This window comes from Cydia splendana, chromosome 18 (assembly GCF_910591565.1).
Source record: "Cydia splendana chromosome 18, ilCydSple1.2, whole genome shotgun sequence".
NCBI lineage: Eukaryota > Metazoa > Arthropoda > Insecta > Lepidoptera > Tortricidae > Cydia > Cydia splendana.
Window position 1 is genome coordinate 15,589,820 of NC_085977.1, and position 26,805 is coordinate 15,616,624.

Sequence of the window (26,805 nt, forward strand, 5' to 3'; positions counted from 1 at the left end):
ACTGCAATGGCGGACGGTTTGAAAGTGTGCGTGTAGACGAGTGATACCATGTAACACAAATTCTCCCCTAATGGTGAAACAATTATTTTCAATATAGTCGCACCAATAAAAGTCTGCAGCGGATTTGATAGCCCACGCAGTGTAAGTGTTATTTATACGTCATAATCGTAGACCGCGTAGCACTATCTTTGGATAGATAACCATCGCAGACAAGTAATAACCACTGTCGTAACGCCGTAACACTTGTGTTGTATTCTCGGTGATCAAGTAAAAAAAGGCGTACGTAAAACTACATTTATGTGTTAGATATTATTGCTTACATGCATCACAGTTTATAAGTATTGTACACGACGGACACAAGTGTATCTTGTATATACCTATGTGGGAAAAAAAAAATATATAAAAAAAATTGGTATGTTGCATCATTTATGTTGCAAGCACTAACCTGAAGTTATTGTTGATATACTAATGCATTTACATTTTGTTTAATTAAATATAATTAATATAATAATTACTAAATATTTTGTAGGGTCATTGAGCTGCGATCACATTTGTTACAATAAATACAAATACAAATGCATTTATCAAACATATTACATTTTGCATTTTCTTCAAAGATTTAAGGTATTTTATTTGAAAATTAAACATTTTCCTTAGAATATGCCTCGTTGGTCAGAGGATTTTCATAATACAGCGCTGTTACACTCTTATACTAAATATACCATTGATGGATTTAAACATCCAAATGCAATCTACAGCTCAGCATAGTTCATGCACAATTACTGAACAGATTATCTCTCTAGATTAGAGATGCCACGAATATTCGGCAACTATTCGGTATTCGGGCTATTCGGCCACTTTGCCGAATAGTCGGTATTTGGCGGAATGTTGCCTACTAAACGGCCGAATACCGAATATATTATAATGCACCTACCTAAAAAGAAAAATTACATAACAAAAATAACCAAACCAAAAACAAGGTATATTTAATTGAATATTCAAAATGTAGGTACCTACTATTGGAAAGTTGCAAAACACGAAAACCCTTTTTGAGCATTTGTTGATTACAAAATATTTTATTATACTTATTATATTTTTCTAATTTGATAACTACATTCATTAAAAATTTTAAACAAAATATATATCTTAGCAAAGCATTGTGCTTTGTTGGCGAACAGTTTTCATAATAAATTGTGAGTCAAAATGTTTGTATATCATGCCGAATGTTCGGAGCTTCGGCCGAGAGAGGGGTCGAATATTCGGTATTCGGCCAAAACCACTATTCGGGGCATCTTTACTCTAGGCTACCCTCAGTAACTTACGTCCTTTAGGAGTTCACTCCTAAATCTCATTTGAAAGTTCGGAATCGAATTTCTCAATCTCGGAACCTGTTTACCGGAACTACTATAGACTAAGCGGTTAGTGAAATAAGCTCTATTATGTTCATTTTAACGTTCATATTTCAAAAGCCACCATTATCTGTTATGTGTAGATTTAGGTTCATATTACAAAACTACTCGTATTCATGATTTCATCCCGAGTTTTAACAAATAAATATTATTCGCTTTAAAAAAAAAACAATGAAAATACCAATACAAATACAAGTGATTTTTGGTGAATATGCTACAACCAGCGTGTTCCAACCAACCAACAAGAGGTTCTTAATTGTTCAAAAACTGATGAGAAATTTGCATTTTATCCAAAGGAGTGGCAAATTTATTTGATGCAAATTTTGAGTTGTATCCTGGTAATGGCTTTTAAGTAATGATTTTGCATTTAGATATTTGAATGCATTTATTTAGAGTTGATTTTAATCTTACAGTATTTATCTCGCGTTGGTTTGGTGAAAATTTTGTGTTTCAATCGGTAGGAAAGTTTGTTTAACCTTCGTGCCGCAAAACCCTTGCAACGCTAAGGATTCCACGTTTCAAATAACTCTGTACGATAATTTTAGAATCTTTCGCTTACTCATGTTTCAATATTGGCACGAGGGGATACACAAAAAAATTGCCCCTTTAAACAAATATTATTGATCCAACGTTTTTTTCTATTAAGTGGCAGAATTCGGATAAAAATGGGTGCAAACAAGTATGTAAATTTTCGCTCCGATATTATTTTTTGTTATAGTAGATACAAGTAGGTAGCGATACCTGCTTAAGATATACTTGAACCCTTCCCTCCCTAGTTTAACCTTAATTCACCCTTTGTTTACGTGGAACTATAGGCAAATTTTATGATAAAGCATTGTCTCACCGTCCCTAAATAGACCCTTCATCAGTGCCTTTGATACTAAACTGACAACGTACCCTTGACGTCACAAGGGTATATCCGACGTGGAACTTATAGGTAGTGAAATGCGTCTTTGTTGTCTAAAGGTGCGAAATGTCCTTTACTTGGTCGTGTATTCAAATTTACATAAACTTCGCATTTTGCTGCGTTTCTGTGCAGTATTACTGTCAAGTGTAATGCTGCATGAATTATCAATTGTACATCTAAATTGATTTCGACATTTCCTGCGGGAATGCAGTCGCCAGCATTGCTTGAAATTGACGTCGTAAGAGAGGTTTTTAACTACTTACTTACTTACTACTTACTCCGTTGGCTCAGCGACCCAACATGAGACTTGGCCTCCGACACAAGACAGCGCCACTTTTCTCGGTCCTGTGCGACCTCTCGCCAATTTCTGACTCGAAGTTCGCGCAGGTCCGCCTCCACCATGTCGCACCAGCGATATCTGGGGCGTCCGATAGGACGTCTTCCTGCTGGACGGCCCAGGTATGCTCTTTTCACGTTTTAAGGTATAAAAGGTAAGGTAAGGTAGGTTTTTAAGGTATTGTGAAATTACATTATTGGGCCAGATACTTACAATCTAAAATTTTGTATTAGTAGGTAAAAAAATACCAAAATCTCATTGCGAGCCTAAACCATGAAATTAATGAATGTTGTATTATGTGCGTAAACGTATGTCTGCAAAAGTTTCCACCACTTTTACAAATACAGGATACGGTGAAAATATCCACTCTATTAGAGCCGCAAGCGCCCATAGGCTACGTTGCCTGCCATCAGGCCGGTGGCACACTTGTTTGACATCGTCGTAGTATAAAAAAAATGCAGCCATCGGGTAGTCCTCGGTAGCTCAGTTGATAGAGCGGTTATTATAAAATTAAATTATACTGGTTTAGCTGAATTCAATTCGCTTGTGCTCCGCAAGCGGTTGAAATAATACCCCTGTCCTTTGTTAACATAATAAAACAAACCCTAAGGCGCTTTCACAGAAATAGGCCGCTTCTAGCAGTGACATTATCTTTGAGACAATAAACAAGATGTTGGCTCATAATTCACTCCGCTACCACATTTAGCGAGCGGTCAACGGATCCTAGAGAATTAAATAAAACATTCAAGAGGGCTATTTTATTTTAAGTGGTACATTCACCTGTAATAGTGTGTTACACAACGAAGACCGCAAAAGTATCTGACACGATCTAATTTTAATAGCCATAAGAGCGTGTCATTTATGTTTTTGCGGCCTTAGAAGAGTAATTTTCTCGAAAAAAAGAAGTGTTTCCACGAATTGCATTGTCATGACAGCTGCTGCTCATAATATGCCATGAAAGTCAATTTTTCCTACTGATATTATATCCACTGGGCCTTCCCAATAAGATGCGCTCAGTTGGAAACAGTCCTCACAATGACAGATGCGATCGCGCGGATAATGGCTGCCACTTGACACTGTCAGATGGAGATCCGCCATCTTTATCTACTGTTTCTTTTTTATTAAAAATCTATGAAAAACGGTATAATATTATTCAACTATACCAGCGGTCTTCACTTTTGTATTATATTTGGGAGAAATCGGCCATTACCTGGAACAAAAACAAATTTATGCTAATTTATACATTATTTTAGTACAGTACTGTCAGTAGGTAGAGGCAGCATCAATTCAAAAGTAGCGTATAAAACAACGTGCCAAAAGTATCTGCTACAGTTTAATTGTTACATGCATATAGATACGTATCTCTTTTGTTATTTTATTTTATTTAAAAGGTCTGCCAACAGCGGTTACAATGAGACATTTATTTTGTTAGGTAGGTAAATGTCGATAGGTATCTTAAGCTTATTGCACAGCTTATTATAGGCATACACCCCTTGTGTAAACTTAAAGTTAAATTAACATTAAGCAATTAAATAGTAAAAGGAAATACGTTGTAATTCTACAACTTATGTTTTGTATATAATGAGCCTAGAGGATAGGAGGGTATTGCTCGATATGGGTTTACTATTTGATATAGTCAAAGGTGATGTGGATTGTCCTAACCTTATAGCTGAGATCAAATACTTCACACCTAAGGTAAATACTAGGCACCAACGTCTTCTTAGTTTACCTAACTATCATACTAATTATGGCAGGAATTCAGTATTATATAGAATTTCAAAAACGTACAACAATCAGTTCAGCGATGTCGATCCATTTGTGCACAATAATAAAAAAACATTTAAAAATGCGATTGCGAAAAAAATTCATAACAATCAAGTGGAGGAATGAATAACAAACACACGCATACGTACACACACACACACACACACACACACACACACACACACACACACACACACACACACACACACACGCACACACACACAAAATTTGTAATACCTACTATACCTAGTACCTAAGCAAATCCGTAATATTTTCTTTTGTATCTGTTAGGGAGACCTGTTATTGGCTTTATGATTGTATCCTAGTTATAAGTTTATATTGTTTGTTAACGCTGTTGGTCTTCTAATAAAATAAAATAAAAATAAAATAAAATAAGAGAATGATACTAAACTTGTATGATACTTTTGACGCGTAGTGTGATACGCTGTTTTTGATGCTGACTGTACCCACGGAACGTATCATCATCATCACGCACCACGTACAAAAAAATAGTCTTATAATTCAAGAAGGAATCAGATCTGGAAACGCTTTAAACGTTTTCGAATGTAAATAGTTACCTTTAATTTTATATTGATAGTATAGCGTGATACGAGTATCATATATGTATATTAGCGTCCGATCCAACAGTTTAGGAATGTTCGTATCGTCACAAGTAAGTTCATTTTTAGGGTTCCGTACTCAAAGGATAAAAACGGGACCCTATTACTAAGACTCCACTGTCCGTCCGTCTGTCTGTCCGCCTGTCTGTCATCAGGCTGTATCTCACGAACCGTGAGAGCTAGTTGAAATTTTCACAGATTATGTATTTCTGTTGCCGCTATAACAACAAATGCAAAAAACTACGGAACCATCGGTGGGCGAGTCCGACTCGCACTTGTTTTTTTGGCAACTACCTACGCTTCTTTCAATTAAGGTTAATCCAGGATAATGGTCGTTGTACAGTCGCCATCAGATATATAGGAGCGGCCAAGGTGTTCACAATATCTGAACACGCGCTCTAACGCCCTGACAATAGAGGCGTGTTCCGATATTTGTGAGCACCTTGGCCGCTCCGATATATCTGATGGCGACTGTACCGTGTAATACTTTTATTGCTTGTTTCTTATACGACGTCAGCGGAAGTATTTACTTCTTTACCAACTGCCTCAGATAAGTGACGAACGTACAGTTTGCGGAAATGTACATACCTATTAAGAAGAAAGTTATAGTATTTTTTTTTAAATCAACTGATGCCATTAGTTTTCTTAAACGTATTTAATTAATCATACCCCAAAGTTAACGGAATTTAATAAAAACACGGTGTATATCTGATACTTGAGTGATACAGTATATGATTACTAGCTTCTGCTTCGAGTTCATCTGCAAATCCCCTTTTCAACCCCTAAAGGGTGGATTTCCGGAATAAAAATTATACTATATGGTCTACAGTATGTGGCCTGTAATGCGGGCAAAAAAAATAACTGTAGGTAAGTCTGTACTCCTCATACTAACCAACATTTGTTCAGCAACTTTTAAAAATAACTTGTGGTTTGATTTTTAACACTTTAAAGTTTATTCTAAGACGCAAAGTATTGTTACTAACATAATATGGGACTAGTCCTGAAATAAATATTATTCATTCATTCATTAATTCATTGTAAATTTTATTATGTTTAAGGCGTGACAAGCAACGTCAATCACAATGATATGGCGTGGCGATGGCGTCATTGAAGATAATATTTATTTTGTATGAAAAATAGGGACTCTAAATACTTCATAATTTTTAAAAGTTGTTGAACAAAAGTGTCATCGTTTGAGGAGTACAATCTATGTTTTAATTATTTGCTCGTGTTACAGGCCACACCCGGTATAATGTATGTCTTTCCCCGGGACTTAAAATATCTCCTTACGAAATGTCGTCTTAATTGGTTCAGCGGATTAAGCGTTAAGAGATAACATACAGACATACAGGCAGAAAGACAAACAGACAGAGTTCTTTAGCAATTATACAAATTATTTAATATATATTATTAATAGTGATATGATTAAATAAAAAAAGAGGTTTCAGTATTTAAATCACCATCACCCCAGTATTTATCAATCATCACCATCATCCTACGCAGAGAAAGTCGCGGGCAGAAGCTAGTTAATGTTCAAATAATAATATACTTTTGTTTAACAATTTGCTCAAAAATGTAAGCAAGATGGAAGTAAACAATATCATTAAATTCAGTAAACTACAACGCGTCGATACCGAAATATCCTGTTGTTTTAACTCAGTTTAATGAAATATACAACGTAAACTCTTCCAATAGGGAAGAAAAGTTTTTTGCAAGCACAACTCCAATATTAGTTTAGTACCTAAAATAGCTGATCAGAAGTAGGTATAAATGAAAATAAGGGGCGTCAAAAGCGTACAATTTGTTTAACGGGCCCACAGATTACCAGAGGGAGTCTATATAGATGCTATACGGCCACAATTCAAAAATTTTAATCTGGATTATTGCAGATTCGTATTCAAAATTGTTCAATTTACGACCTTATTTCGAGAGCTATAGCATAAAAGGTCTTTAAGAGCCTTTTTCTCACAAGTGGCCTTATGGATTTGACCATAAATTGTCAGACGATTCCCTGCAATACAGCCACTTGCCAGTCTGCCGCCTCCTGCTCCCGCGGCGTTCGCACGTGAACCTGACGGCCCTTTTGAGTTGTGGCTATCGTTTTAAATGAAGCTTTTGAGTTGCGTCCTAGAAAATAATAATTAGATAATGTTGCTGATTATACGCTAGTTATACATATTATTATATCGCGTACAGTGATCTTGTTCCTATCAAAGTTGATAAAATAAAGGGATTTTAACTATTTTGGTGTTTTTATTTATATTTGCATGGTAACCTTTATCCAATAATTTTGTGTTTAAATTTGGCCGCATCCCAAAATCTTCAAAAAACGTGTCTGCAATACGGCCACAACTCTAAATACCTGTCTTTCGGGCCTTGTGTCTTAAAAAATATACATTTGTTTTAAAAAGTGGCGTGGTCATAAGGAGGGTTATATCATTCCGAGTAAAAAAAGCTAAATTTTAAATTCATAGACCTAAAACTAAAGGAGTAAGATCCTATTAAACACCCTGAACTATACTCTCACAACTTTGAGACGCGATTTCTCTAAAAAACGGTTTTTTGAGATGTGGCAGTGTAGCAGGCACACGGCGATTCATATTCATCTTATATTTTGCAGTATGTAAATCTATTATATAGAGTCTATTGTACGATGTACGATGCGTCGTTGACATAAAGATACGGCATCATGTTTTGGGGAAACTCAATTGCTTGTATTTAGAGGCCATGGTCTACTCATGCCAAGTATCGCTCTTACCGCTGTTTTCTACTCAACAGGGTGCATATCTGTTGTTTCACATCCCTCGGCACACATGTTCTAATATATGCAGCAAGTATTGCTGCGGGGCTTCATTAGACGCGAGGGCTGCATAATCTGCTGCACACGGAGTTGACACAGATTGGGGCATATTCTAAGCATTCGCTGGAGTCGGTGAGCTATCAATTTCAAGCATCACACATAATGTTTGTAAATTAGTGTCAGACGTAGTGCGACATGAAACGGAGCGTACCAATTTTCCAGTGTAGGTAGTACTTAGATATAGATATAGACATTAGTAATACGTGATATCGTAATTATAGAGCAAAATTAAGCAAAAATCGTGAGGTGGTATGCTTACCTACAGTGCACGTACAGTGAGAATCAATAATAGTGGATAAAACAACACCTTAAATGTACTTGCCACCTTCTTATAATATTTTAAATAGTGATGATATACGATTATTCCTGGACTCGGCTGGAAAGAGCTGAAAGTGGGAAGGGTCTGTTGAGGAAAAGGTAGCACTATTTAACGCTTACATACTTGGGATTTTTGATATGTATGCGCCAGTCCAAAAAAATACCTTAAAAGAGGCTGCTAAACCTTGGCTTACTGACAATGTTCGCTACATGATGAGTCTCCGTAACGAAGCACACAAAAAATATAAAAAAAGTAAACAAGATTCTGATAGATTAAATTATAAATCATTAAAAAGTTTGGTAAACGCTAGTTTATACTTTGAACAAAAAGCCTATTTCGAGCAACATATAAACACTAATTTGAACAACCCTAAAACTCTATGGAAAAATCTAAAACGCAATGTAATCCCTAACTTTAAAAATTCCTCTACTTTGCCGCAAATATTTAACGATCCCACAGTTATTAATGATAATTTTTTAAAAGTCCCAGGGAGCAATGTGGTGGACGCTGCCACTCTAGCGTTCTTTGATAACCATCGGTATGGCATCTCTACTTTTAGTTTAAGTACCGTTGATGAAACGTTTATCACAAAGCTATTACTTGGAACAAAGTCCAACGCTTTAGGGTATGATGGGATAACATATGATATGATATTAATGACACTTCCACTGACTGTTTCAATAATTACGGATTTGATAAACACTAGCATACTAACAGCTGAAGTTCCTTCAATCTGGAAGACAGCCATTGTTCGCCCAATCCCTAAAGTAAACGATCCTAAGGATCTTAAAGACTTGCGCCCTATTAGTATATTGCCGTACCTTTCGAAGATCTTGGAAAAAGTGATCTATGGTCAGGTGTCCCAATATTTGGAAACCAATAATATCTTGCCCGAAAACCAGTCGGGCTTTAGAAAAAAGAGAGGTACTTCTACAGCCCTCCTTTATGTAATTGACGAGGTTTTAGCTGCACAAGATATAGGACATGGCACAATAATGGTTTTACTGGATTTTTCGAGGGCGTTTGACTGTATCAATATTAATCTTTTACTTTCGAAATTACGCTATTATGGTTTTGATAATAACTCAATACGTTGGTTCTCCAATTATTTCAAACACCGTAAACAAATAGTCAAATTAACAGAAACAGACGGGGTTTCCTCAATGTCCAGTCCATGCCAGGTGAAAAGAGGAGTGCCTCAGGGATCCATTTTAGGACCTCTTTTGTTCATCCTGTATAGTAGCGACATCATCAGCTGTATAAAACATTGTAAATACCAGCTTTATGCCGATGATTTGCAAATTTTCTTATCTTTTCACCCCAATGATACTGCTGCAGCAATCGCGAAGGTTAACGACGACTTAAAACGATTGTCGGACTGGTCCTCGACAAACTGTCTTGTGCTAATTCCATCAAAATCAAAATTTATGGTTCTGGGGTCTATAAATCAGACTAAGGCTATCATTAGTAAGCGCCCAAGTATCATTGTCAATGACGTAACAGTTGATCGTGTGGATGAGGCCCGAAATCTTGGACTACTGTTTGACACAAATTTACGTTTTGAAAATTACGTGATAGAAACTGTTCGAAACTGCCTTTATCGCCTAAAAGTATTGTACAATTTCCGGAACCTTCTCAGTGTCCAACTTCGAATAAGACTCTGTGAGTCCCTGGTATTATCCAAACTTAATTATTGCCTCACTGCTTACGGTCCATGTCTTCTTGCTCGCTCAAAGCGTCTTATTCAAAGAGTGCAAAATGCGTGCACTAGGTATTGCTTTAAAGTTCCTCCCCGGGCTCACGTTACACCATACTTAAATAACTCAGGTCTTTTAAAAATGACCGCCCGCCTGGATCTTATGTTCGCGTGCTTACTTTTTGACACCATACAGACTAAATTGCCCACCTATTTATTTAAAAAACTTGTATGGCTCACTAACAACCACCACCAACCTAGAGCGTCACGAGCAGCCGTGCTACAAGTCCCTAAACACAGGTCCGCTGCTTTTAAAGGGAGTTTCCGCTACCGTGCAACAAAATTTTGGAACAACATTCCTCCGCCAATACGACATTTAAAAAATAAATCCAATTTTAAATTTAAATATCGATTACACCTTTTAAACCATCAAAAACTTCAAGGCTGAATCTCCTTTCTAGATGATGTAGTCTCTTTTATATTTATGTTCAATTTCAAATTTTAGTAAAATCTTAGGGTAACATCTAAATTTAATTTCAATAATAATATAAAACAAGACCGGGAACGGATATTACCACATCTCATACACAGAAGCACGTGACAGTAGACACACAACACACAACATGAGCATCATTACCTTAGTTAAGTTAGATTTATAAGAATTAAGCGTTGTACAGTCTTTTCATTATTGTAAAAGGTCCTGGCAGAATATCAGCGATGTGGCTTGCCGCATCACCATGCTGAGCCAGCGCCTTTTCTCTGCCACGACACATGGTTTTGCATTTGTTTTATTTTTCTTCTACTTTAATATTTGTAAATTAATTTTTATGATAATTTTAAGCTGCATGTCTTCTTTCATCTATGTACCATGTATGTTGTGGAAACGAATAAAGTTTTTATCTATCTATCTATCTATCTATCTAAAGTAGCCGCTCAAGATCGTGACAAATGGAGGATTCTTCTGCGAGCCCTATTTATATGTAAAGCTAACTAATACGAGCTAGTATTATATAATGGGACAAACTGTAAAATAAATATGTAATTTTATTTCATATGCTCAAAAATAAAACCAAGTTTAATATTTTCTAAAACTAAAAAGACACTGAAATAGACGATAATAACCTAAATAATTTGAGTAGATTAGAAGTTGCTACGAATAACTTTCACAATACATAATAATGAGAAAGCCGCGTTTGCGTGTTTAGAGCAAATTTAAATGCCATGATTATAATTAATTAGATTTAGCACGATAACATACTTTAGAGGCAAGTATTTGTGTATGTTAGTAACTGATTTCGAGCAACGCGAACCTTTTAACATCTTATAAATTATTAAAATTGGTGCAGTGTTAATATATATTTTTTATTTGCATATAAACTAATAACGAAAGACTTAATTGTCATATAGCGTCATTAAACATGGTGTGAAAAACAAATACATAAAAATCTATGTAGTCACCTGAAATAATATGTTATACCACGAAGGCCGCAAAAATATCTGACACGATCTTATTTGTAGAGCCATAAGAGCGTGTCACATATTTTTGCGGTCTTCGGAGAGTAACATATTATTGCAGGTGACTGTAATGTCATTTTATAGGGGTCTGAAAATAATTTATAAGTACATTACATACTTTAATTTATTATGTTGAGTGGTCGTTTAGTTAAAAAAAATCTTTAAATAGGCCTCAAGGGCTCTTTCACAAGTCAATAATGAATCTAATCTAGGTACATGGACCACTTTTTTAGGGTTCCGTACCCAAAGGGTAAAACGGGACGCTATTACTAAGACTCCGCTGTCCGTCCGTCCGTCCGTCCGTCTGTCACCAGGCTGTATCTCACGAACCGTGATAGCTAGACAGTTGAAATTTTCACAGATGATGAATTTCTGTTGCCGCTATAACAACAAATACTAAAAACAAAATAAAATAAAGATAACCGAAGTTAAGCAACGTCGGGCGGGGTCAGTACTTGGATGGGTGACCGTTTTTATAGATAATGGTACGGAACCCTTCGTGTGCGAGTCCGACTCGCACTTGGCCGGTTTTTTTAATATGTAGGTACACTACACTTTTTTAGTTTGTATTTTAAATGTTAATTCTTCTTTCAAACCAAATTTGTAAGAAACTGCTGTGTACAATTTTAAAGAATGGCTTTCATAAGAGGTACGTAAATAAAAAGTTATCTTTTAATTTTATTATAACTTTGAAAATGCAAATTCATAATGTACGCGATTTAAATTTAGACCTGTTAGCAAACAAATTCAATTGAGTAGCCACGTCAAATTCAGCACAACCACAATCATTTACTAAATTCTACTACATTAAAATGTTGGCTCAAACGCACTGTGAACATTAACCAATTATTTTAAACCAACACAACAACAATAATCCATATGATTATTTTGATCATCCTCCTTGTCTAGTCAGTAGATTCGTGTTCAAATCCTGGTAAGGGCATTTATTTTGTGTGTTCATTACAAATGTTTGTTGTTGTGTTATGGATGATTTCTATGTATTTAAGTACGTATTTATCTAAATCTATCTACATTTTATAGGTATATCGTCGTCTAGTACCCACCACACAAACTTTATTGAGCTTACTGTGGGGCTAGGTCGATTTGTGTAAGATTGTCCCTTAATATTTACTTAAGATTTATATAATATATGTAACGACAAAAGATACCTAAATTACTGAATGATCAATTCCAGCCCGTCGCTCCTTTCACGGCGGCTATTTTGATCCACCTCTACAACGGGTACAAAACTTTAAACATCACAAAATGTTTATAAATATCGATCAAGCAAAATTAATAATACCAAGCAATAGAGTGTTTCCATCACCACAAAAGCCTGTACAAACTCAAAATTATTCACAACTTTAATTAACATAGTTTAAGAGCTTTAAAAACGCCCCGGTCCTGCGCAGTGCGTCTCATTTTACTTTCATGAACCATAAAATGTCGTTCGCTTTAAAAACTTTTAAAGACCGCACATAAATTGTGAAGGTGCAAGACGTTTTGTAATTAAAAACTCACATTTGCATTGTTTATATTGTTGAGTTTTGTGGCGTGTTTATGTTGTGTCAAGAATTTATTACTTTTAAACTTTACATAATATTATTATACTTTATGAAGGTTCCGTGTCCTGTGTCGCGTGCCTTATCCTTGGATTTTATTACAGAGTTCAGTATGGGCATAGAGAAAAAATAGGTACATAGAGTGCTCACTTCATACTTCAGTTATAGTACCAAAAAGAGTATTATTTTCGTAGTCGACATCTAGCATCGAGTAGCGGAATTATAAGCACTGCTACTTGACAATAGATGTAGCACCGACCGAAAAGTCCAATGCTCAACAATTTTCAATATTAGAACCGGAACTCTATTTTCAACGAATTCTACTTTGATATTAGTTGTAAATTGTTGTTCAATACAATTTTCGTGAGTCGCGACACTAGAGAATTCTAGTATCGAGTAGCGGTACTGATAATTCTGCTACTCGATGCTAGATGTCGACTGCGAAAATAATAGTCGTTTTGGTACCAATACTCATCAGTATTGGTACCAAAACGACTATTATTTTACGACTATTATGGAGTGAGCACTATTCTTACGTGTTAGAGGTACATTCTCTCAGAATATGTCTGCGGTTGCGTCTAATTGTCACGACTCTTTTTATACATTTTGTATGGGTAGCGGCAATTTGACCTCAGGCATATATTTTGAGAACGACCCTAAAAATTGTGGATACACATATCTCCGCCCACCATACGCTATAACGCTCGCAAGAATAATGCATTCCAATGAGAGATTTTTACAACTATGTTAAAAGCAGATTTTGGTAATTTTAGTAGTAGTAGTAAACTCTTTATTGTACAAAAAGACATATTAAAAATAACATACAATTAGTAAGAAGTACAAAGGCGAACTTATCCCTTTGAGGGATCTCTTCCAGTTAACCTTTGAGTAGATGAGAGGAGAAAGTGAAAAGAGGGTGACAAATGCAGCAAAATGTACAACAAGGTACCAGAAATAGGAAGGATATAAATATATACAAAATTTATAGGATAAACATACATAGGGTGGATGCAGCAGTAGTTGACCAGTTAGGGCCAATGGTTGACCATATGAGTGTGACAAAGATAATAAAAAAATTGTATGAATTTTTCTATGTACTGGTCAACTACCGGTGCCTGGTCAACTATAGGGTCAACCATCCTATATTACACAAAAAGGAATGGGGAAAATACACTAAAAACTGGAAAGAATTAGAAAGATATAAAGCAACTATACAATAGAAATATAGACAAATTAATCAGTCAGTTAATTTTCTTTGTCTTTCTTTTTGCCGACATACAAAAAGAGTTGATATTGAACCACGACGCAAAAATGGTAGTGTACGTTTGACATAGGCATTGTGTCTGTGGCAATATTTGAGGCAATTTGAGTGCAGTGTTTTTATCGAAAGTATTGCCAGTCCAGATGGTTCTTACAGATGTAGCGCATAATTATTTTCCATCGTTTTTTCACGGAAACGTACACGTGCCTTGCTATTTAAGTCAGGGCCCGATTCGGATTTTGAAATAGCCATCTATTAGACATCTTTTAGACATCACCAAGATACGATAACGATATGTTTAAGATCTAACCTGTCAAATTTGATATTTGCGCGATTCTGGAGATTTTGCGCCGCAAAAGAGAACTAGTCGTCTCTTGTGAATATCTTGAAGTTCGAATACGGCAGTCAGTGTCGGTACAAAGAGTACTGAGGCTGACTAATGTAGCATGACAAATACGAACGTTTCCGAGAAAATACGATGGAAAACAATTATGCACTACATCTGCAGCTATACATATTTGGTGAAAATAAAAGCAGTCGCCTTTAACACATTCACTGCCCCCGACGCACATGTGCGTCCACCGTCATACAAGTTTGTTCCTGGGCCACGCCCCCTGGCAGTAATGCGTTATGGTAACATCCCATTTCTAACCGCAGCTGCACTACCGGTACTGAACGCGTCGCTGTCATTGTCAATTTCCATAGTAAAATTGACAGTATTGCAGCTGCAGTTAGAAATGGAATGTCACCATTAAGGTACTCAGATTTCATTTGAACAAGTGGCATAAACCTCTCAGTTTGTCTTAGCCAATATTGTAGCAAAAGGAACTAATTTATTCAATAACAAAACTTATACAAACTATTATTAAAATTATGTATAAACTAAATAAATTAAAACTAAAACTAATAAAATAAATAAATAAAACTTACTCACCTACCTTAGGTCCCCCAGATCTGTCCCCTGCGGAAGGGTGCCCATAAGGCTGGCTACATTCCCACGCTGAATAGCTATGCCTATTCTTTGGCCTAGGAGTAAAGTAAAGTCATTAAAGTCATTTAGTGTCGCAAAGCATACAGTACGGATACATAAAGAAAATAGGCGCTATCATGAAATTCGCTGTCATGTATGCCATGTAACATATATGATACCTATTCGTATTTTTCCACCGATTTCCTCTGGCCCTTGATAATCGAGGGTACTGATTGGCTGCCGTAACGACCCCTATCAACTTAATAGCCATCATAACAGCAGTACTGCACGCAACAAACGCTCCGATTAAAAATAATATGTTTGATGTCCACTTATTATTGGGCATGAGTGGATATCAAAAGTAAGTGGCGTTCATATGCTTGTTATTATCTGGTAACTGTGTCGTAAAAGAAACCATTCAACATATATTAGTCTGAGTTGAAATTTTTATTAGGGTTCCGTACCCTAAGACCTAAGACAACACTGTCCGTCTGTCTGTCTGTCCGTCCGTCTGTCACCAGGCTGTATCTCATGAACCGTTGACAGACACCGAAGACAGCAGATATTTTCACAGATCATGTATTTCTGTTTCCGCTATATCAACAAATACTTGTACTTGTCCGATTTAATTAATATTTGTTTCTAATGGTTGTGTGTATTTTTAAGGAATTTTCATGTTTATGCTATACCAGGTCCAGCCTTGAGTCGATTATTTAAGTTAGTCGATTAACGCAATATAAATTTTATAATTTCGATTTGTTTATAAGAATAATATATTTTTAAGATATATATTTGAACAGCTAATCTTTTATGTATTGATAGACTTAATCCTCCTCACCATTTCTTGTCGTGATTATTCCGACATTTAAATAGCCATTCTGCTTATCGGCGTAAAATATTTAAATAGCCATTATGCTTATCGGCGCAGAGACAAATCCCACAAATCAGAAATTAAGAAATCATTACATTCGAGCCATCCCTTCTTCATTTAAATAACTGATGTATTGCGTCGGAGATAAAGGCCAATTTTCACTAGCAAAAAAACTAACTGAACTATCTAGGTTCTATATAAATCCGTACGTGAAGCCTATATTACTCATACTGAACACCACCGGCAGAAGCTCTTATATACAATATGGAACACTTCATTCAATTGCCCGCTGATATATATTCAGTTCCGATGTTTTATTCCGGGATAATTTCCTATTCTATGTATAGCATATTAATGCGCCAGAATGATGTATGGGCGAGTCAATTAACATCAGACATTGAGTAATGTTGGTGCGTATGGCCAGAGACTCAGAGAGTAAACAGAAAAGACTGATACGAGTGAATTGCAAAAAAAAATGTACATAATTAAGCGCAGTTAAGAAGCTGTGATTAGTCTTAACTTTGATTAATTTGTGTTACGAAAATTAACTATGTAAATTATATTGAAAAGTGCTCGAGTGGAGACCACGGACTAGCAAGCGCAGCGTAGGACGTCCACCCACAAGATGGACAGACGATCTTGTTAAGGTCGCCGGAAGACGCTGGATGCGGGTCGCTTCCAACCGGCACGTATGGAGGTCCAAGGGGGAGGCCTATGTTCAGCAGTGGACGTCTTATGGCTGAGATGATGATGATGATGATGAAATTATATTGTATTGTATTTATTTATTGTACTTCATTCGTACACATACATATAAGTCTATAGCATGACGCTAACACACTTTCATGAATCTAACTTAAATAGAAATGGCTTAACTCTCGTAGCACAATGGAATCAATTAACTTTAGACTAATTATTGGTGCTTAAATATGTGCAATTTTTTTGCATTTTAGTCATACTCCATACAATGCTGCGAGAATCGTTGTAGATTAGCGTTACATATTATTTTCACATTTTACTTGTAAAAACATGAAAATTGTTTCAATACATTGGCCTTCTAACAAATTATACACCTTAACCTTCCTCGAGAATGACTCTATTTTTAAGTGAAAACCGTATGAAATTCCATTCGGTAGTTTTTGAGTTTATCGCGAACCTACATACACACAAACAGACAGACGCGGCGCGTGGCGGAGGACTTTGTTTTATAAGGTGTCAGGTAGGGCGACAACGTTTTTTATGGCTTGCTGTTTATATATTTGTATAATGTATCACGTAAAAAGTTGATTCATCCAAATACAATATAGTACATTGTACAACAAGGGCATAAAGCGATCCATTTTTATCCGAGGCAAAATAGTCGAGGATAAAAACGGACAGTTATGCCTGAGTTATATCTATGCTTCTCACTTCGATTGTGAGTAAAATTTACAAAAATATCAAATATTTTAGGTTATTTTAACGTATTTATTCAATACTAAAGAAAATTGTACTTGAGCCGGTCAGAGTCGCGGGGCACGCCAGTCGGGCGCACCGGGTTGGCAGTTTGTATGGCAGAAGTAGTCGATAAGGGTCGTAATAGATGATTTTACTTTATGCTTTAGAGCATAATAAGCAACTTTATGCCGCCTACACGCGACTTAAATGACAATTTTACGAGCATGAGAAGTGAAAAAAGCATATTAGACATATCTCTATTTAATTTTGTTTATTCTTCTCGTACTAGATGGCGTATCTTAATAAAAAAAGCTGTATGCTTTCAATCTACGGTGCGACACGACAGCGGTCAAATAAGATCAATTTTATTTTACTTTTGAAAGTCATGAACAGCTTTCATCAAATGTAAAAAAAAAATCAAACACACAGCGCCATAATGATGAGGCACTCAGGGAACGCGGTGTTGTATGGAGGTTGTCGGTCTTCAATATTCACTAGTCTTTGGTACAACTTTCTTAAAATACCGGAGTGCCACGCAAATGCGATCTTGGGGAAATGGACCTTCTAGGATTCTTTTTGTGCCAGCTATTATAATAAATATGTACTCTAAAAGAATATAATTATGCCGAGTTACTTACAGAGATGACTTTTGTGGAACTTTTGTTGGACTTTATGCCGGATCCTTTGGAATCTGCCGAAACTTACGCTGCGTCTTACCCGCCGCGCCGCGCCGCATCGCTTCGCTTCGCGTTCGCGTGTTGTTCGCCTAAGTAGTACGATGCGCAGAACTGAGGCGATGCAGAAAAAAACTATCGCGTCGCCAAAATGATTTATAGTTTTTAAGATTATAAATAATTGTATGTATGTTAGCAATGTTAGCATGTCTATGGGCCTTTCTTGTCTAACAACAAATAATTTTTGATAAGATTTGGTTAGATTTCATTTAACTTTACTGTCTTCGTGTAATGCCGTAGTTTTTCACTCTAATAGTTTCCGAGTGGCTGTGATATACGGACAGACATACGGACATAACGAAACTATAAGGGTTGATTTTTGACATTTTGGCTACGGAATCCTTAACACAAAAGTGAAATATAATCAAGACTATCAAAATACCTATTAGTTAGGTAATAGAATTACCGAATTTAACGTTAAATATGATATTCAAAGAAATTCTTTGTCTACTAATTAATTAATTAATTAGTACATACGAGTATACGAGTATATCATAATATTTCAGCGATACTAAACTTCATTACTTAGACTTTCATATTCAAAGAGATGAAACTTGAGATCAACGTCTTTTATGTCCCTAATTAGTACTTATATTATTATTTATTACGTAAGATTTAGTAACAGGTTTACACATATTATGTCAGTCTCATAGGGTTTATACGAAATACTAAAGCAGTCTTCTTCTTTAACCTAGCGTTTTCCCGGCCTAGCGCCAGGGTTCGCTTTCCTGCTCAATCTTCTCCACTTTGCCCGGTCTTCGGCATCCTCAGGTGTGAGATTGTTCTCTTCCACGTGCGCTGTCACGACATCCAGCCAGCACTTCTAAAGGCCCCTGTACACAATGGGCCAGCGTGCGCCAGTCTGGGGGACGCATTTATGCGTTAGAGGGAGCAAGTGATATTGCTACCTCATTCTACCGCATGGCTGCGTCCCTTGGACTGGCCGGCGCTGGCCCATTGTGTACAGGGCCTTAAGGCCTACGGCGGCCGCGTGATCTAAGGCCTTGGACAGTAAGGTCTCACTGAGGCATAGTGAGGCATCTATTTCCGACGTAGTACGACGACGAAATACTAAAGCAGTATTGAGTTTTAAAAAATTGTTATAGTTTTTTATATTGTTGTGATTCGACGATGACACGACTCGCACTGCATCTCGTGCGCAAAAATAAGCATAAGCAATCGTACTATATTATTAAGAGAGGGTTCATAGCGGATGGTGCTGGGCATAAAATACGGCGTTGCGTGAACAAGAGATTTCCTTTAGCAGGATTGGTCCTTAGGACCCAAGGATGGATTTAAGAAGTGGAGCCACCGAGATTTTTGATGTAAATTTTAGGGGGGGGGGGGGGGGGGGGGGGGGCTCTCAACTTGATCTTGATATCTATATCATTTAAGCTACTAGGCCAAGTTTGGTATCGTTTTCGTATAAATCGGGGATGCCGAATTCATTTCTGATATCATAATGACACCATTCAGAAGTAAAAACACATACAATATGAAAAAAATACTTTTTTTTAAATTCCTCTTCACGCTTATACCGCTAAACCAATTTTGTTAAAATTTGGTACAGAGATAGTTTGAGTTCCTGGGAATAACATAGCCTACTTTAAATCTCAAAAATCATCCTTTAATGGTGTGAAAATGGAGGTGGAAATTTGTATGGGGATATTGGGGATTCAATAACCGCTGAACCGATTTAGATAAAATTTGGTATAGAGATATTTTGAGTCTCGGGGAAGAACATAGGATAGTTTTTATTCAAAAAAAATCTCTTAAAAGTGAAAAGGAAGGTGCAAGATTGTATGGGGAATCGATAACGGCTAAACCGATTTAGATGAAATCTGTGTCTACATCTTTGATTTACTTGAAAATGATACTAAACTTGACATAGAACCTAAACTTAAACAATTATTAACATCAGACGTCGCCGACGCTTAAAACCCCCCCACCCCCCACCTGCATCAAAAATCTGGGTGGCTCCACTTCATAAATCCATCCTTGGGTCCTAAGGACCAATCCTGCCAAAGGAAATCTCTTGTTCATGCAACGCCGTGGTTGACCTTTTTATGCTCTGAGCACACTCAACTATCCAGCAAAATTGGATTATTTATATTGAATTTTTACACGTTTTATTCAAGGGCAAATGGCATATATAATTTGACATAAAAGGTACCTAGCATAAAAATATTTAGAAAAATCGCGAAATAGTCATATCCTTAGACACAACTTTCGCACGGTGCGCTATAACTTTCTCTTAACAAAAACATATTATAACATTTTTCTACTTGAAAAACGCTCCTAGTAATTTTGAAAAAAACTAGAGTATTGTAACTCGTAATTATTAATAATTCTAGTGGTAAAATCGTTTACAGCGTCCGTCAACCTATTATTTTCATGTCCCGTACAAATTACGTTTTTTTTTCGTATGTTGCGTGTTTTACGTAATTGGGCCATTTATAGGTATACAGGGTGTCCCACGACTTTGCCACATGGAGGGGAAGTACTTTAAATACTGTAGATAGGAAGTTTTCCTGAAACCAAACCACACCACCTCACCTCCAACCACATTTAGCGGGTTCGATTCCCGGTTCAGACAAGCGATTATTAAAAAAAATGCAGATCGTATCGTTTTTAAAATAAAAATGAAATATTCTTTCAGTAAAATTTCCTATGTACAGTGTTTTAAGTACTTCCCCTCCATGTAACACTGTAAATATAGTTCATAGTTTTAGTCTTAGGTTAGCTAAAATAAAAATGTTTTAAATTAAGTGTATTGAGAAATAGGGCCGGATTTTCCGGCCGACTCAAATTCCAATGTTAAAAAAAAAAGGCAAAGTCGTGGGACGCTCTGTATACTCGAACTAAGACTAGTAATTTATTAACTAACACGGGACTTGTTTAAATTGATATAAGACTAGTAAAATATACATTTAAGAGGGGCTCGTAGTGCACTTTCGAATTAAACCAGTGCTCGGATGCTTTTAAATAAAGTAAGTAAGTAATGAGATTTTAAAATTTGCAAAGGTTTTTTTTAAGCTTGCTATCCATATTTCATAAAAGATGGCGCTGTTACAAACGCAAACTAGGTAACAGTATTTCATCGTAGAATATACATATATAACTGTCAAATATGAGAATAAACCTATCATCACATATCATAACAAAATCAAAACAAGCTAAGCGAGAATCGGCCTCACGAAATATAATGGTGAGAGTTAACGGTAATTATGTTTTTTTAATACCACATCGGTGGCAAACAAGCAAACGGCCCGCCTGATGGTAAGCAGTCACCGTAGCCTATGGACGCCTGCAACTCCAGAGGTGTTACATGCGCGTTGCCGACCTTTTAAAAACCTGTACACTCCTTTTTTGAAGAACCCCATACTGTAGACCCTCGGGAAAACCTCGGAAGGGAGCTCATTCCACAGCCGGAGCGTCCGCGGGAGGAAATTCCTCTTAAATCGCACAGTACGTGACCATTTAGGTTCTAGGGTGTGAGGATGAACACCCTGCCGACGACGAGCGGTGCGGTGATAGAAAGCGGCCGTTGGCATCATGTCAAATAGTTCCTCAGAGTACAGCCCATTGCTCTGAGGAACTGTAACTAACTCTTATGTAAGTTATAAATTTAATAAGCAAAAACGGTTTAACTCACATATTTATAGTTACTCGACATGTTAATAAAATTATAAGATGTAATGTTTTGAAAAGATCTGTCCCGCCGAGTTTGTTGCCGGGTCCATATTGGGATACCCTTCTCCAATTGAGGGGGGACTTAAATCTTCTCGAGGCAGAGGTGTAGGGTTGGAGCCAGTGTAGCTTTAATTGACATTCAAAGCGCATTGTAATATGTTTACTTGAATAATAAACTATTTTTATCTTTATCTTTACATGTTTCGGGAGCTGAGCCTTGGTATCCATTTTCATGACCGCTGCTCATGCACTGTTACTAGGGAGTGCTCCCGGTACCGGTTTTCTATACAAACACAGTACCGGAACCGGAAATTCCCGGTTCTCGCCATACAAACTCAATACCGGGAGCATTCCCTAACTGTTACTTAGTGCTTGAAAATGTAGACCCAGGCTCTCTGAAACATGTCACGCGAGTTATTAAAAATACTTGAGTAACCATAAAATATAAATAAATATAAAATAAGCTTAATGTTAGTATATAGTACCTACTCACCTAAAATTCGTGTATGATTTCTTGGCTAGGCTAATAAATAAGGTCTTATCACGAAACGTGAGTTGTTTAACTACATAATTAATTAAATATTGTTTGTTGCAGGCTAAAACTAAAGTTTTACTTGCGTTATTTGTTTGAAACATGAACGTCTACAAAATACTTAACTCATGTTAACTTTATAATATTATATTACTACTGCTTACTTCAGATTTTTTTTTGTAATATGGTGTTATTGAAATTATATGTTTCTAACTACTTGTCAGTACTTCAGTAGAAACCTCTTATATACTTTATCGTCATGAAGTAGAGGTTTTTGCCAGCAAAATTGGGTAATGAAGTAATTAGTCAAATCAACTACTTTTCATAAAATATCAAAACGAGATCATCGAGATCAAAATCGAGGACTAAATGGCTAAATATTTTGAGGATAAAAATTTTCGTTGATTTAAATTTAAACACTGATGCAAAACATTTGATCTCGGCTTATGATTCTATTATTACGTATATTTCCGTAATTTTGATTCAATGACCGTTTGAGAGGAAACAACCCTTTTATATGCTCTTATCATCTCAAATGGCATAAATAAACTTTGTAGCCACGGGGCATTTCTCTCTTTATCATTTTAAATCTCGAATTTATACCCTAAACGGGATTCAAACACAAATCTTTCGCTTCCCAGAACACGAATTAATTTTAAATTAAATGATACATAGAATAATATTATATCTCAAGGGGTCTTACAGGCAGCTTCCTTGCGAACCTTGGGATGTACGGGTTATTATTTTATTAATGACTCTCAGCAACAACCTCCATTCTAGACGGAGTTATTAAGATGAATTTCCATTATTATACTCGTCCACCTTATTATTCTCGTAAAATTTAACAAATATGAAGAGATATCACAAAGCTTGGAAATAAAGAAAACGTTGGATAAATCCCTCTCAGACGAGACTCGGGTTCGCTGAACTTTGCTACTAAGATTTCATGTTGTTGATGATGTTTTTTTGTACCTAGTCATTATTTAGATCATGACGATCATTAGGAGATACTCGTAATTAGTTATCCCCGAAGATTTGTTTTGACATAAATAGATAAAATTGTTGACATATAATTATTACTTATTGAGATATTTTTAAATTGTATTTTTGAATTTAAGTATTTGATAATGTTATGTAAAATATGTAAGTAAATAAAATAAGAAAAAGATGACGAAAAAGCATTGATGTGATATATGTACCATATATATAGAAATAAATATAAATAGAAATAAGTAGACTGTGTCAAATATGGTTATACTTATATGTACCTATAATTATTTCCATAACATACCAATCGCTCTGTAAAAAGAAATTTGAAGCAAAAACAGCACAACAGATGCCTACTACATGACTGTTACACCACAGTATAATAAATAGTACTGTTACACTAAATGTTATATTAAGATTACCAGTTCGCCGGACGATATCAGCCTGTCAGTTAAACGCAAAAATTGAGAGTTCCGAAGAACTGACAGGCCGATATCGTCCGGCGAACTGGTAATCTGTGGGCCCCTTTATTAATACTATTTTCAATAGATATATTTCTCATCTATATAAAACTCGATGTCCAATATAGTAGGACAAACAAAACCCGTGGGACGACATCAGCCAATGGACCTTCTAAATTAACTCGGCGAAATCAATTCCATTTTATTTGTTTAATTTAAACGAACATGCTGAGACCGGTCCGGACAGTAATTAAACCGGCTGTGGTCCGTTAAATGTACGAATGTACTGTTTGCTGATTCTGGTAAGCTTAACGTTGAAAAAAATAGGTTGTGAATTTTATTGTGAAATTCCTTGTAAACATGTAGGTGGGCGGGGTATTTTCAGAAAACAATACAATACATTGTAACCTCCACAGGGATAAACACAAAAACAACTTTATAATATAGCACTTGACTTTATTCTAACTTCGAATAATACGATTTATTCTAACTTCCACTTCAATTTAAGTGTTTACAGTTTCAATCGATGGTGACGACCGACTACTCCGGGTAGGAGGGCCGCGTTTTACCTGATTCTGGCAATGTTGCCGTAACCGCAAAATTTAATAAAAATGAAATCAATCAGAAATTATTACTTATCGTGACTTATAGTATATAAGTCACGATTGTAAACATTTACCTTAATATTAAGTAAGAGTTGAGGGCGGCGCGCCAACAAACTGGTTACTCCAGTTTGGCGCATTTATTGTATATATGTATCATTGTAATTGTTTATATGAATAAATGAATTAATAATAATAAGATGTGGGTAGTCGGGTAGTCTGCGGTGGTTGTTACAACAAATACTTACTTTTTATCACCTCGATACAAAAAAACAATACGAAGATTATGTAGGAATAAAAAAATCAAGAAGAAATTAACAGGCGGTCAGAAAAATGGTATGTTTTCGTTTTTTTGGAATAAATAACAACTTTTGTATTATTTTGACAGAAAATTACGAGCAATACTTAGTGTCCGATTAAATCTAGCAACAGTGTATGATTAAGCTTAGAAAAAAGTGTCCAAAAAAATTTGACAACTTTGTTCACATAGGTACTTACGTTTTTATGGACTCGTCAATTCAAATAATATGTATTCATAAACTTGATTTCAAATACATAAGTTCCATCAATAGTAAGAGCATCCATGAATTGATTGGTCTTTAATCGAATTTTTCACTTTGACAAGTAATATTGCTGTGTTGAAAGCGGTCTAATGGGTCCGTTGTTAGAAATAATAAATCCACGCCAATATAATACATACCTCCTCTCATTCTCGCTCTGCCTCTATAAATAACAGCCGTAGAACTACGGAACAGCAATGTACTGCAAACATTACGAGACATAACATAACATGTCATGACATTACGAGATACGAGCTTTAAACATGAACGTGTACTAAATATAGTAAGTAACTGTCAACAAGTGGTGACAGTTACTTTAAAAAGCTCGGTTCTCGTAACTTATTTGTTTCTATACATTGCGGGCCGAATTATTTCGTATGTTTTTCATTGTATTTGTAAGCAAAATTTATCTAATATAATTCTTAGGTCCTATGCTAACCACCGTTTAAATATTCGCCCGTATTGGATTGACACTTACATAATATCGTTTTGATGTCAGACGGTGTATTATGGATGGCTTTATCCATCTTTATCCACGTGATAAAATAACTGTCACTTTTTAACACCATGGGATATAAAGTGACTAACACCGTTTTATCATGCTGTAACGTAGACAAGAACGACCATCATATGCGTACAGGCAAAGACATATGTAACTCCGTATGAGATGAATAAAGTCTAAGAAAAAAACGTGCCTCGGAAATCAAGAAAAAGTCATTCTCGGATAGATGGCGCACACACCTTTGGCTAATGGTCGGCTAGATGGCGTTGACGACACCGTTTCATATTTAACAATTTTAACACATAAATAGGTATCAGTTAATGAACACGGGTCAAAATGATATAAAAATAATAAAACCATTTATCCATATATATATATTTTTTCGATAGTTTTATACGTTTTCATTTTGAGTTTTAGTCGTGTGTCGATAGATGGCAGTACATTTACTGTGAGTACTGTGACTACAAAATTTACTATGACAGGACCCCTCTATACTATCTATCCTCTTTGGTACAGGTGTAGGTACGTTCGAATTGGCCTGGGACTAGAAATCGCCAACAATCCGTTTCCAATAACATTTCGACGAGTCCAATTCACATTCGGAAATAAAGCCCAAGGGCCGAGCGAGGCCGAAACCCACCGACACGGGCCCGAATCGATTCGTCATCGCAAGATGTCGGCCGATTTAATTAATTCGGAATTTATTGTCAAAAGGGTTGAATGGGGTTTCCGCTTGCATTTATTTTTGTTGAAATATCGTGTTCCTTTTGAACGGAAATTTTGGTTGGATGGATTGTGATTACGTCTGAATTACTTTTTGATGTCGAGTTTGTATTTCAGTTCATTCTTTTACTCTTACTTCTTTTTATGATTATTGCGATTTTCGGAGTTTTATTTTTCTTGCCCTTTTTTGCCGATGATTGAAGAGTGAGATTACATTTATAACGACGTATTTTTGAATGGAAATACAATATAAAAAATATTTGTTACTATATCCAGAAAGAGAACAAAAAAAAATATGTCTATTAATGGTTTCAAACCAGCACTACAGTTTAACTGAGGCGGTTGGTAAGAAGTTTTTACGTGACCATAATGTTTTAATTTGCTGCGACGCACACAGCATTTTTATTTGTATAGGACAGGATTTAAATGTATTTTTTCTTTCTTTTTCTATCTGTGTGTCTCTTATTTGATTTTGGACCTATT

General features: G+C 36.0%; 1 protein-coding gene and 1 long non-coding RNA gene across 3 annotated transcripts in view; one reads left to right on the forward strand and one right to left on the reverse strand.

Moving 5' to 3' along the window:
* Window positions 1-26,805, reverse strand: part of LOC134799089 (neural cell adhesion molecule 2-like) — a 460,169-nt gene that overhangs the window by 195,340 nt on the left and 238,024 nt on the right. The window lies entirely within an intron of this gene.
* Window positions 11,852-26,805, forward strand: part of LOC134799167 (uncharacterized) — a 514,174-nt gene continuing 499,220 nt past the window's right edge. The window contains exon 1 of the long non-coding RNA XR_010145339.1: window positions 11,852-11,971. This is a non-coding gene — a long non-coding RNA (uncharacterized LOC134799167). The remainder of the gene's footprint in view (window positions 11,972-26,805) is intronic.